This window comes from Dermochelys coriacea, chromosome 1 (assembly GCF_009764565.3).
Source record: "Dermochelys coriacea isolate rDerCor1 chromosome 1, rDerCor1.pri.v4, whole genome shotgun sequence".
Lineage (NCBI taxonomy): Eukaryota > Metazoa > Chordata > Testudines > Dermochelyidae > Dermochelys > Dermochelys coriacea.
Genome location: NC_050068.2, coordinates 210,281,228 through 210,295,049, shown reverse-complemented (window position 1 = coordinate 210,295,049; position 13,822 = coordinate 210,281,228).

Genomic DNA, 13,822 nt, shown 5'->3' with positions numbered 1-13,822 from the left:
GGGCAATTAAAGAGGCACAATGGGGGGCTATTTGAATCAGGGAAGCTTTGAGGCAACATTTTGACAATGAGCACCAGGAATGTGCCATGCTTTGTTAACTTGCCACCTTGCATGAAAATTGTGATTATTCCTGACTGGGATTTGTAGTCAGCAAATGATCAAATTGCCACTATGTATTACTACCAGCAGCAACCACCATTTGTAGGAGACAAATAAGTTGGTTATCTTTCAGAGAGTTTGTTTTTATTCAGTTCCAATTAACAACACATACAAAAGGCTTGGTGGGAAGGGAGATAAGAGTGCAGGGCAGTGTAGGCTCTCATAGCTGTGTGTAAGTTTAGCTATCATTTTGGAAACTATCCAAAGGGTTGGAGTGAATGGGGTACCGAGACATTTCAGGAAGTTGCAAGGAATATGAGGGAGGAGTTTGGGGAGAGAATGTAAAGCAGTTCTGTATGGATTGAGGTGGGGAGATGGGGGACGAGCAGGTATGTGTTCTGCCTGGAGCATGATCAGGGACTTCAGCTTCTGTGCATCTACTCCTGGTCCTTTACAACAGAGGTTCTCAACCTTTTTCTTTCTGAGCCTCCGCCCCCCCCCGCCCACATGCTATAAAAACTTCATGGCCCACCTGTGTCACAACAATTGTTTTTCTGCATATAAAAGCCAGGCCAATGTTAGGGGGTAGCAAGTACGGCAATTGCCCAGGCTCCATGCCACAAGGGGCTCCGAGAAGCTAAGTTGCTCAGGCTTTGGCTTCAGCCCCAGGTGGCAGGGGTTGGGACTCTGGGCTTCAGCCCCATGTGGTGAGGCTTCGGCTTTCTGCCCTGGGCCCCAGCAACTCTAATGCCGGCCCTCCTCACGGCCCCCCAGGGCCACCATTGCTTTACTGTGCACTCCTTGCTCTCCTTTCTGCCCTGCCTGTCTATTTTAAATTTTTCCTTATGGGTCTCTCTCCACTCCGTGTTCTCTTTTTTCAGCCTCTGAGGATTGGAACACCTCTCGGAACATGTCCTTCTTGCTCCACCTTGGTTGCTTCCTTATTTGGCAGAGGTGCTCTGCCAGTGTTTAGGGGGTTCCTCCAAAGGCTACATCTGCAGAAGTGCAAGAAACAATAAACAGAAGCATGATTGTTAGTTCACACACAGCATTGAATCATTAAAGTAAAATATACCTTTTCTGACATACAAATCACTTTCTCACTGTCCTTTGGCAAGCACACATTTTGGCGAACACCCTAAACATGGGGAGTTCAGCCCCGGGGGGAGGATGTTTGTGTGCTCAAGAGGGGGCAAAGTGTCTAGGGTTTTTTTTAAGGGGATCAGTGAAGGCGACTAAGGACAATAATATAAATTCCTCCACCATTTTCCACAGGTGGGGGGTCATTGAAGCTGATATATCACTCCTGAGGGGAAACAAGGATGCAAGGGTGCATCTCTTGCATGAATGTAGCTTCTGACCTGGTCCCTATGCTGCTCACCTGTGTGCCACTTGCATAAGTGATTGCCGATTGGCACAGGAAAGTTTCCTACAATGGTGAAGGAACAAAGCAGCTCTGCCAAGGACCCTTCGGCACAGGATTTGTGAGTACCTCCAGGAAAGTTTCATAGAGCTCTCTCTGGAGGACTCCTGTTGGGGCTTATTCCTTCACCCACTTACTTCCCTGGTCCTTCTCGCATGAACAGAGAGCAACAATACCCGAAGTCCAAAGGTGCAAACAATTCGATGTTTATTGGGGTGAACTTCCAGCAAGCATGATTCCAGTTTCCTTCCTTAGTGTTCCCCTTCCCAGCTCTGACACCACAGAACCTTACCTGTGTCCCTGTTCCCATTCCCCTCCCTTAGCAAAACATGATTCCAATTTCCCCATCCGCATTCCCTGCTCCCATTTCCCCCTTTAGCAAAACATGATTCCAATTTCCCCACCCCTATTCCCTGTTCCCATTCCTCTCCCCACTCACTCACTTCCTGATTGACTGCAGACTATATAATAAAACTTGGGTTCTGCTTAGCTATACCTTAACCAATCATTTTACTGCAATTTAACTAACCAATCCTAACATATTGTAACATGATTATTTAACCAATTATATCCCACCACCTTAATTAGTTTACACCGAGCAAAATTAATTATACAGCAGACAGGAACAATCACAGAACCAGACAGAAATTATGCGGACAAACAATAGGGAAATGGGGACTACAGTGATAGAACAACAAAGAAATGAGGATTTCACATCCCAGCTATTGATAAGTGAGTTCTTGCCAGACAGGATGCTATCAGACTAAGTTTCCTTTTACATCTTCTAGGCACCTCCCTTTCTCTGGAGGCGATAGGCATTATCAGGACAGGATTTTATTTCTAACAGCCCAATAGCACCTTATTTCAATGTGACTAGTTTGGAATGTGAGGAGGTGAGCGGTCACTTCCCAGCTTATGGCTGCCTCTGTTGCTTAGCCAAAGGCCTTAGCCTAAGAACAGGGCCTCAGACTGTCACAGTAAGAGAAGGCCCTTACACCAGCAGACAGTGATTTTGATTCTTTCTTTTATACCTCTATAACTAGCTAAGTGATAAGAATACACCTACATTCTTAGAGTATAGGCCTTTACAGACAGGCCTGAATATCTATATCCTAACAACTCCTGTCAAATCTCAGTGTGCATCAACACACTGTTCTGCCACACTGCTTAGCTGTACAGGGGAAAGTGAAGCACATGCAAACACAGTTAGTCTTGTACATTTCTATCCTTTCACCCAGTTCTAGAATATACAGAGGAGAGTATAGCTTTACCTCATATAATTGAGCAGCATCAACTCAAAAAGATCGCTTACCAGGGCTCTCCTCTCCTGCATCATGCGTGCCAGAGATGGACTGCTGGGACTGGCTAGACCTCTCTCAAGTGGAAAAGAGGTCCTGAGTGGCCATGTCACCAGATGACCCTGCTGTGTGCTCCACATCGTCCTCATACTCAACCTCCTTGTCCACAACTTCATCCTCAGGGTTGAGTCCACTGTCCGCCATCTCCAGCCCCACCGAAGTATCCAAAGGGCTCTTGGTGGTAGAGGTGGTGTTGCTGTTGAGGATGGTGTCCAGCTCTTTATAGAAGTGGCAGGTCTTCAATACAACACCAAAGCAATGGTTTGCCTTCCTTGCCTTCTGGTATGCCTGCCTCAGCTCCTTTATCTTTGCATGCCACTGATGTGTGTCCTGTTCATAGCCCTCATCCAACATGCCATGAGAAATCTGACCATAGGTACTGAAGTTCCTATGGTTGGAGTGGAGCTGGGATTGCACAGCCCCCTCTGCCCACAGTGCTAGCAGATCCAACAACTCAGGTGTGCTCCAAGTTTGGTGCATGGAGCTGCCATGGTCAGCTGGGAAGATGCGATGTGAACTGTCCATGCCAAGCAAACAGGGAGTGGAATTTCAAAAATTCCTGGGCCTTTAAAGGGGGAAGGGCAGATGCCTGTGTACCTGGGTGCAGGGCAGCAGAGTTTGAATTGCTGACCACTATGGTCAGGATGGGCATTGTGGGACAGCTCCTGGAGGCCATTTACAGCAATATAACCAAGCACAGTATCTACACTACCACTTTGCCAGAAAAAGCTCTACGCCTCTCGTTGAGGTGGTTTTATTTTGTTGGGAAAGCTGGAGAGTTTTGTCAGAAGAAGGAGCATTGAAGTGTGTACAACTCCACTGTTTTTTGATGAAACCTGACTTTTGTTGACAAAACTGAGTAGTGTAGACAAGGTCTAATAGTGATTGTTTGTGTCTGATCCACTGCAGACTAGTCTTATCGCTGCACTGAAGAGATCCCTCCCATTCCTAGAAGGGAGATGCCAGATTGGTGGTGAACCAGAAACATTCTGTTAAAATCCAGGTAAAGAAGGCCTATATACCTATTTTCAAAAACCAAGTGTTACTATTAAAACTGGCTTAGCAAAACAAATAGTTAATAGATAGGTGCCAATAGATGATGCACATGAAGATGCAATATTATTTCTGGGTTTTGTATGATGAATACAACTTCTTGTGTCCAGGACTGCAAAAGGAATAAAGAAACAAGAACCAGGCAACTGTTCTCTAAAGTTCATAAGTGTCACATGAAACTGGCCAAAACCGTGAGGCATTTTAACTGTACTGTCTATGGGTCAGATCCTTGTAGGTTTCACTCAGGCAAAACTCCCATTAAATCAGCCTTAGTTTGCCTGAGTAAACACTGCAGGATCAGATTCTGTATCTTGAGTTTGTCTGTTCTCTGTTCTGTATAGTATACTTTACTTATTCATACAGTTAGACTGTAAGATCTTCCAGGTATGGATATGTTATGGATATATCATATATGATATGACAGCACACACACCATGTTACAGATCACCATTGCACAGCTGACTAATTTCGTGCAGCTCCATGTGCCATTATTTGCGAATGTATAAATAAGTGCAAGAAATAATACATATGTTTGCAAATAATTTGCATATGGCCACAAACTTCATCCAAGGTCCATACACCTTGTCCTAGGCAGCAACAAGAGTAAGTCCTGGAGCTGCACAAACCTTGGTAGCTATGGGAGGTGGGTGGGTGCTAACGAGTGTCTGGGGAGTTAGTGTGTGCTGGGAAGCTTTGTTTGTGGGAGTGTCTGGATGATAGATAGGTGTGGCTGGGGGGCTACTGGAAGGACTACATGGGTGGAGGTGGCTGTGGGAAGTTGGACAAAAGGTAATGGAAGTTGATTTTGTGGGGGTGTCAGAGGAAGATGGGGATGACTTTGTGGGAGATTGAGCGGGTGTTTTGGAAAAGATGGAGGCAGTTGAGTGGGGTGATAGGCAGCTAGGAGTTAGGAGAAAGCCTTGTGCCAGTACTAGGCCCCCCCACCTCACTTTTTGTCTATTGCCTCCACTGCTTGCTTTTCCAGCAGGGGAAGCAATGAAACAGAGGCCACTTGTCTGCCTACTCAGCGGGCACCACAGTGGCTTCTGGTGGTTTCTGCAATCCAGTTGAATGTATTCAGTGTGATCTGCTGGAATGCATAAGGGATGGCCTGCATGCATGAATGTCACATGAAATGCGTGACATTTGGCAAGTTTATGAGTGACTAGGAGAGTTAAGATTGTTAATTGGTTTCTAGTACTGTTATGCCAGGAGCCACCAGATGACGCTATTATATACAGTCTTACAAGTTCTTTTTCTTAAAGTGCAAGTAGCGTACAGTCTTTGAAAAAAAATGTATAGGGCACTCCCCTATAGTTAAGGTTGAGAAGCCCTTTTTGTTTAAAGGACAACTCCTCTAAGCCCTCTAAAATCCATACTGTTATTCAAATTGCCTTGAAATTTGGATTGCTGCATGGGCTATAGTTAGTGAAAAAACCAGACACCTGACTAACATAGCTATGCCAACCTAACTTTATGTGTAGACCAAGCCTCAGTGTTTGAGCATAATGCAAGTACAGGTACCATCTGTCCATTACAGTGAAAAGGCAGAGTATGAGTACATGCGTTATGGGTGTTGTGGAGCATTGCTCAAAGAGGGGTAGAGTTAAGATTGCATGGGCCTTAGCTTAACTGTGCCTTTCCTAGTTTCAGAAGTTTGAGTTTTGCTGAACTCAACATTCTGAAAGGGTACAAGCTACCACCAGGCACTCTTAACTCTGTGTTAATGAAGTTTTTTGCCATTTAATTAATTTTGTGACGCAGATTCATTTGGGAAAACCTATTGCAAAACAGCAGAAACACTCGTATACTATTTTTTCATTTTTCTCTGAAGTAAAACATTTAGCAGATATTTCCATTCTTATCCTCTGTTATACACAATTCCTTAACTATGGCTTTGGTGTTACCACTCCATTATAATGTTAGGTTTCAGAGTAGCAGCCGTGTTAGTCTGTATTCGCAAAAAGAAAAGGAGTACTTGTGGCACCTTAGAGACTAACAAATTTATTTGAGCATAAGCTTTCCACCAAATGCATCCGATGAAGTGAGCTGTAGCTCACGAAAGCTTATGCTCAAATAAATTTGTTAGTCTCTAAGGTGCCACAAGTACTCCTTTTCTTTTTCCATTATAATGTTGTAAGTAGTAAGTTGACAGATATGGAACCAGTAGATAGCACTCATGAAGATTCAGTATTGTTCTTGGATTTGGTAGAACCAATAACATTTCTTGTTATTGTGCATGGCAAATCATTTCTTGTTTGCAGAACATAGTGCCAGAAGTAAAAGTATTTTTACTGCTTTATTCTTCTTTGTAGCTGACCAGAGGCATTGAGGGCTAGTTTCACAAAAGTATTTAGGCATTATAACTAAAATACAGAAAATATAAAGTAAAAACACAGTTGCAGAAAAATCCAAAGGTGTTACAGACAAGTATGGTAACAACGTACAAAGGTATTTAGAGACTGAAAAATCTCAGAGATGGGATGGAGACATATCACACAGGCCTCAAATGAACAGTGACATTGAGGAAGCTGTTAAGGCTTGTTGCATGTGCCAAACATACAGGCCAAATTGAGCAAAACTGCTCATGTTGGTGGCAAAGAAAAAAATTAGCCCCTGTAGCAAAGTAGGCATAGATTGATTTACATTGACTGATTATGTATTTGTCCTAAACTATTATTCTCACTTCCCTAAAATAGCTTTATCAGAAGATACTACAGCGAATCTATTTTTGCAACACATAGCATACTTGACATAGCAATGTGTGACAATAGGCCACAATTTAGTGGGCATGAATTAAAGCATTTTGCAATGAAGTACAGGTTCAGGCATGTAATTGTTAGTTTCCATTATCCCCAATCCAAGCAGCTGGTGGAAAACTGTGTGAAAATAATGAAGTATCTACTAAAAAAGGCTGCAGATTTAGACTCTGATCTGTATTTAGCACAGTAGAATTACAGAATGGACAACCCCATACATCATTGGTGCACCTGCTGACATTTTCTTCAACAGACAACTGAAAATAAGAATACCAGCAGTGTTAGAAACTGATGTCACAGTCACCGGGGACTTCCAGATGTATAAAGGGACAGACAAGATAAACAATAAAATAAGATAATAATAATATGATTTGGTGTCCTGCGAGCTGCCACTACTTCATGAAAATGATGCTGTGTGTATCTATGATCGGAAACAAACAGCAGTAGTATTAGAAAAGATAGCCCTGTGGTCATTAGAGGTTATCATTCCCAGATTGACACATGCAAAGAAGGAACAGATGACAAATCCCAGAATGGAGGGGGCTAAGGGGCACTGAGTCAGCTGTTTTGCCAGAGCCAGTCTCAGACAAGCAACAATTGCATGACATTGAGATAATTGAGTCCGAGGACATGAAATAATGAAAACAAGTAGATTTGCCACCTCCTGACAGCAGTAGTGCTGATGCTCCTGAGGAGCCCCACAGATCCAAATGACAGTGCAAGGCACCTCAAAAACAAACTGAATATTTTAGTAAGCTTAGCTATTAGGTTGGTAATAAGTATTTGTGTGTGTTATATTAATTTTTTTTGTTATTAAATTTTGTGTTGGAAGGCAAGATGTGATATTGGGGATTGTTGCTTTAAGAGCTGAGCTTTTCAGACAGGGAGTCTGGGCAAGGTGCTGTGAAGCTCTTGCTGCTATACACAGCCAGCTGGAATCTGACTCAGGATAAAGAAATGTTCTTGCAAGCACGTAAAGTGCTTTGTGATAATAACTGAATACCATAGGACATGAGTTATTCCCAGAGATTCTCAGCTTTAATTATTTAAAAAAAAAAGTTTCTAGCCCTTTGTGATTGTAGAGAAAAGCTTGAATATGTGAATCCTAAGCATGCCGACATTAAAAGGCAAATAAAGAAAAGCCAACATTTAATTTTTAAATCTCGTTTTAAGGCAATATCATGATTTTTTTGAGGGCTTGACTCATGATTTTTGAACGCTGGGGTTTGCTATACTCCTGCATGCAAGCTACCCTCATGAGTTTCTGCAGACCTTAATATCAGCTGATCAGCTGGACTGCAGAAATGACCTGCACTTGTAGTTCATAGCCACCAGAGGCCGCTGTGTTTCCTGCAGAGCAGACAGCCCACTAGTCTCCAGATCACTCATTTTTGGTTTCAAACAACTTTTTGTTTAGAAATTTAAGCAAATTATAGTAAAAAATTAAAAATGGTATAAAGTCAAAATCTAAATAAAATATTTCAATCAACTTGAATCAAAACAGTTTTTGGACTGTTAGTTTGTGAAATTTTTCAAGATTTTGACTTTAATCTCAGTTCAGACTAGGACAATTTTTCAAAATCTCAAACATTTCCCTGAGATGGGAAAACCATTTCCTACCCAGTTATACTCCAGGCTGACCCAGCCAGCAACCAGCCCACCTCAGGACACTCCTGTCCACCCAACAATCCCAGCTACCCGGAGCTCCCATCCAGCTGCCTCTATAGCCTTGTCCCTATGTGCATCTTCTCCTGGACACAATCTCCGAACCCAGCCATCCCTAGCCTCTCCACAAAGCTATCCAGCTACCCCTGGACATCCCCACAAACCTAGGCACCCTCCAGCTGCCCCTCTGGACATGTGTGCAATCCCAGCCTCTAACCATGCCCCTCTTCTCCCTTAGACATGCCTACAAAACAGTTCCTCCCCCAACTATCTCATGATTACCCTACAAACCTAGCTTTCCCGCAGCAATCCCCCCAGATAGCCACACACTCAGCCCCTCTGATAGCCACCAGCTATTTCCAGTTTCCACTCCCCCCAAACCCAACTCCCTCAATTACTCCCCTGGATACTCTTGCAAACCCATATTCCCTCACCTTTCACCCAACTTCCCCCAGCCAAAGAACATGTGTCAGACCTCAAAATATCATAAGGTTGGTTTATAAATCCTGAGAATTTTTTAAAATGTGCGTGTTTTTCATTTGAATTCTCCTTTTTTATCTTTAAAGTTCATGTTTTCTAGCTTTTCTCTTAAACCATGAGAGCTAGAAACTTTTTTTAAATGAAAGTTGAGATTTTCCCATAGTTCAGGAACTGAGGCTATAAGAAAAAAAAAGCAAGACTTGTGAGAAAATCATGAGAGACAGCAACATTATATGTGTAGTCCTATTAAATTCAATGGGACTACTCAGGTATATGTTTTTGGAGGGCTGGGGCTTTCTCATTCTACATACTCAACTGTTGATATAGACAAGCTACGCAGGTATAAATTTTTTTATTAAAGCTAATGTTAAAAATATATATTACACAGCTTAAGGAAAGAGTGTCTGTAACTCTGGGTAAAAGGCTTAAATTATGCAAAAGTACAAAGTTTCGTTTAAAAATCATACAATACATATAGTACATAATCTGCAATAACCCAAATTTATGTGAGGTTTTTCGTAGGAGTGGGTGGGTGAGATTCTGTGGCCTGAGTTGGGCAGGAGGTCGGACTAGATGATCAGAACGGTCCCTTCTGACCTTAGTATCTATGAATCTATGAAATTTAGATTAATACATTTAATGATACAGTTTAGATATTAGCATCCAAATTCTCGGGTACATCACTAATAAAAGTTTATACTTGGAGTTGGTTGTGGAAAGCAAATATTGCAATGAGTGTAGATAGTCCCTCAGTAATTGAGCATTTAGGATAGGTTGTCCCTCAGTTGATACAATCCATCAGAGAAGCATTCCAGTTACTTTTCCAACTTTGCTTCTCAACGGCACTCCAACTCATCTCTTCTGGTATTGCTGATGTCCGGTAATGTGTTGTAAATAGATGTCCCTTGACCACCTGATGTGATATCGACAAGTCCAGGCAGTGCTCTTCTTAACATTTCACCAAAAGGGGTCACGTGGGGTCTCTGCTGAAAGCTAAGAACTAGCTGGTTATCATGGTTCTTGTGGGATGTTTGTGTGGGAAACAATCTGAGAGTTTTGGAACATGTACAATATTGTGTTCCAAAACTGTTGGAGGTAAAACATGTCACGTGAGGTAGGGTGAATCTCAGCTGATTCAATCAACACTGAGAACAACTGACATACTTTGACCAATTCCAATCCTGTGTTTACAGTCTGGACAAGATGCAGGCTCAAGCATTTACAAAGACAAAAGAACCCCAGGAAACGACTGAATCGGGGACCCCCAGGGTTGAGCTAACATTAACAAATCACCATGATGATGAAATGAGACAAAAGTCTGGGACCACATAAGAGAAGGAGAAAGGGCATAAGATGTTATCCATTATGGAGGAGATGCTCTGCCAGTGAAAAGTATCAGGGGGTAGCTGTTTTAGTCTGTATCCACAAAAACAATAAGGAGTCCAGTGGCACCTTAAAGACTAACAGATTTATTTGGGCATAAGCTTTCGTGGGTAAAAAACCAGTTCTTCAGATGCATGAAAGCTTATGCCCAAATAAATCTGTTAGTCTTTAAGGTGCCACTGGACTCCTTGTTTTTGCCAGTGAAAGTGTATCATGGACCAGCGCTGCATGGACTGACCATTGGGTGAGAAACACCTTATTAGACAGGAAAATAACTTGTTAGTAAATACAGGCTATAGATAGTTTTATGTGTTTCTTTTATCTGTAATCTCATTTCCAAATCATTAAACTTATTTTATCTGAATCTTTATCTCAAGCTCAATTAAATAAACTTCAACTTGGTTTTACTGTATCTACATCTAAGAGCCTTGTGCTAAGAAGAATGTTGAACTGAAGAGAAATTAATGAATGGGGGTGCACTGCTTCCACAGAGGCAGTGGATCGGTGTACACGGTGATTGATCAGAAGACAAGGGACTGGGTAGCTGAGTTTAACAAAGCGAGGAGTATAAATTGCTAACCTACAAAGGGAAAGAGTGGAGCATGCAGTAGCCCAGAGTGGAGTGCTTGTGTTGCCTGCAGACAGTAACTTTGGGAGAATTTCCTCTGGTGGCACAACATTCCCTCATGCTGTAAGAAGGTGGCAGCGACTTTATGCCGGACACCTCAGTTAATCCCGAAAGTGTCACAGAGACTATCATTTTTCAAGGAGGCACAGAGCTCCCCAAATTCACACATCTGACCTTTAGAACTTTCAAAGTCAGTCTTTTGCCTTTGACTACAAAACTTTGAAATACCTCTCATAAGTAAGATTTTTTCTAGAGTAACCAGAGTTGGTTCAAGCAAAACTGTTTTTTTTCCCCCAACAAGACATTTGACTGGGGGCTACTTTGTCTTTCTTTATCCGCTACTTATAAGAGCTGGCAAATTAGGATGCAGTCCTTATCCACTCTGATAGCCATGCTTTCTTTGTCCAATCTTGCAGCTACTTCATAGTTTGTCCATGAAGCCCAGAAGAAACTCCATGTGTTAGATATCCCTGCGTGTTTGCAATACAGCAGGGATTGGCGTGTTACTCGCTGCCATTGTTGGAGTGACTCAGGCTAGATTCACAAGGGTACTTAGATGCCTAAGTCCAACATTCAAGTGCCAGTGACATTCTCAAAACCACTTCCCAGCTGCTGCCTAATCCTGTCAGTACCTACATTTCCACCAGCAGGCCATGTACAAAGACACCTAAGTCCTCACACTTGCCCACAGCTAAATAAGCTACTCAGAGCCCCAGCTGAAGCCAAAGCCTAGGCACCCCTTGCCTGTTTCTCCAGTGGGGCGCAATTCTGTAAGCGTGCTCAGAGTAAGCCTACAGGATTGGAGCTCTGCAGAAAAGATAAGTGGGGGCAAGAAATCTGAGTGTGTCCTGCTACTATGGGGTTCAGAAAGGACAAGTGCAGAGTCCTGCACTTAGGACGGAAGAATCCCATGCACCGCTACAGACTAGGGACCAAATGGCTCGGCGGCAGTTCTGCAGAAAAGGACCTAGGGGTTACCGAGGACGAGAAGCTGGATATGAATCAACAGTGTGCCCTTGTTGCCAAGAAGGCCAATGGCATTTTGGGATGTAAAAGTAGGGGCATTGCCAGCAGATTGGGGGACGTGATTGTTCCCCTCTATTCGACATTGCTGAGGCCTCATCTGGAGTACTGTGTCCAGTTTTGGGCCCCACACTACAAGAAGGATGTGAAAAAATTGGAAAGAGTCCAGCGGAGGGCAACAATAATGATTAGGGGGCTGGAGTACATGACTTATGAGGAGAGGCTGAGGGAACTGGGATTATTTAGTCTGCAGAAGAGAAGAATGAGGGGGGATTTGATAGCTGCTTTCAATTACCTGAAACGGGATTCCAAAGAGGATGGATCTAGACTGTTCTCACTGGTGGCAGATGACAGAACAAGGAGTAATAGTCTCAAGTTGCAGTGGGGGAGGTTTAGGTTGGATATTAGGAAAAAATGTTTCACTAGGAGGGTGGTGAAGCACTGGAATGCATTACCTAGGGAGGTGGTGGAATCTCCTTCCTTTGAGGTTTTTAAGGTCCGGTTTGACAAAGTCCTGACTGTGATAATTTAGTTGCGGATTGGTCCTGCTTTGAGCACAGGGTTGGACTAGATGACCTCCTGAAGTCCCTTCCAACCCTGATATTCTATGATTCTATGACTCACATATTCAGTGTTGGAAACCCTGAGTTCAAATCCCTTATCTGGAGCAGGGACTTTAACCCAGATTTTCCCCATCCCAGGTGAGTACTCTGAGCACCAGGCTATTTGTTATTCTGGTGCAAATGTGATGCTTCCTCAGAGTTGTGAGACACCTCGCTACCACCTGTCCTTAGCGTGAGAAAGCTTTGTCTATGCCTGCCATGAGTCAGCTCTCCAACTCCTCCTGCCATGGACAACACAAGCACTTACAGGCCCCACTGTCCCTCTACAGGTTAGTGATAGGCACACCCCAATCCTCAAACCCTCTAAACATCCCTCTGGAGTGTCCAGCCCTTGATCCTTGATCCACTGGACACTCACCGCATTCACATTTTCACTGCTTCCAAAGAAAAAGAACACCTCAGTTTACCACTTCTGCCTCAGATCACTGCTCTGCTTAACAGACAGCACTCAGATATGTTTATAATGAAAACAAGAAGTGCATTTAACAAAGAACAGGGATTCAAATAGGAGCAAGTGAAAGTATTGGAAATAAACTTGTACATATAAAGTAAAATCATAATACACATTCTATAGCCTAGACCAAGGGTTCTCAAACTTCATTGCACCGCGACCCCTTTCTAACAACAAAAACTACTTCATGACCCCAGGAGGGGGGACCGAAGCCTGAGCCCGCCCGAGACCCACTGCAAGCAGTGTGGGGGCCAAAGTCCTGTCTCACTGCTCTGAGCAAGGGAGCCAAAGCTGAAGCTCAGGGGCTTCAGCCCTCAGGCAGCCCTCAGGCTTTAGCTTTGGCCCTGGGCAATGGGGCTCGGATTTTGGCCCTGGGTCCCAGCAGGTCTAAGCCAGCCCTGGCGACCCCCATTAAAAGGGAGTCGTGACCCACTTTGGGGTACAGACCCACAGTTTGAGAACTGCTGGCTCAGACAATTAAGAAGATACCCTCATGTCTAATAAATAGAGCTCACCCTATGTATTTGCAGTGTTTTTCAACTTGCCTGGCTATGACCCTTTTTCATAAGACAAGACGCTGTTAGCTTGCCTCCTCTGTGACAGATCCAGTGTGTACGTCCGCATCCCCAAACTATCCACTGTCTTCACTCATAAACAGGATCCCCTCCTGCTGTTTACTTCTTCCTGTAAATTTCCTTTCTTGAAGATTTCATAATCTCTTGATTAGCAATTGGCTTAGTATGTACACAGGCATCCACTGTGCAGCATATCATACACAAATCGCTGGACATGGAGATACATTTCTGTTACTTCCTGGTGACTTGCCTTAAGCCCCAGTCCTTAAGAACATAATTTTCAGTACAGATACATAACTTCT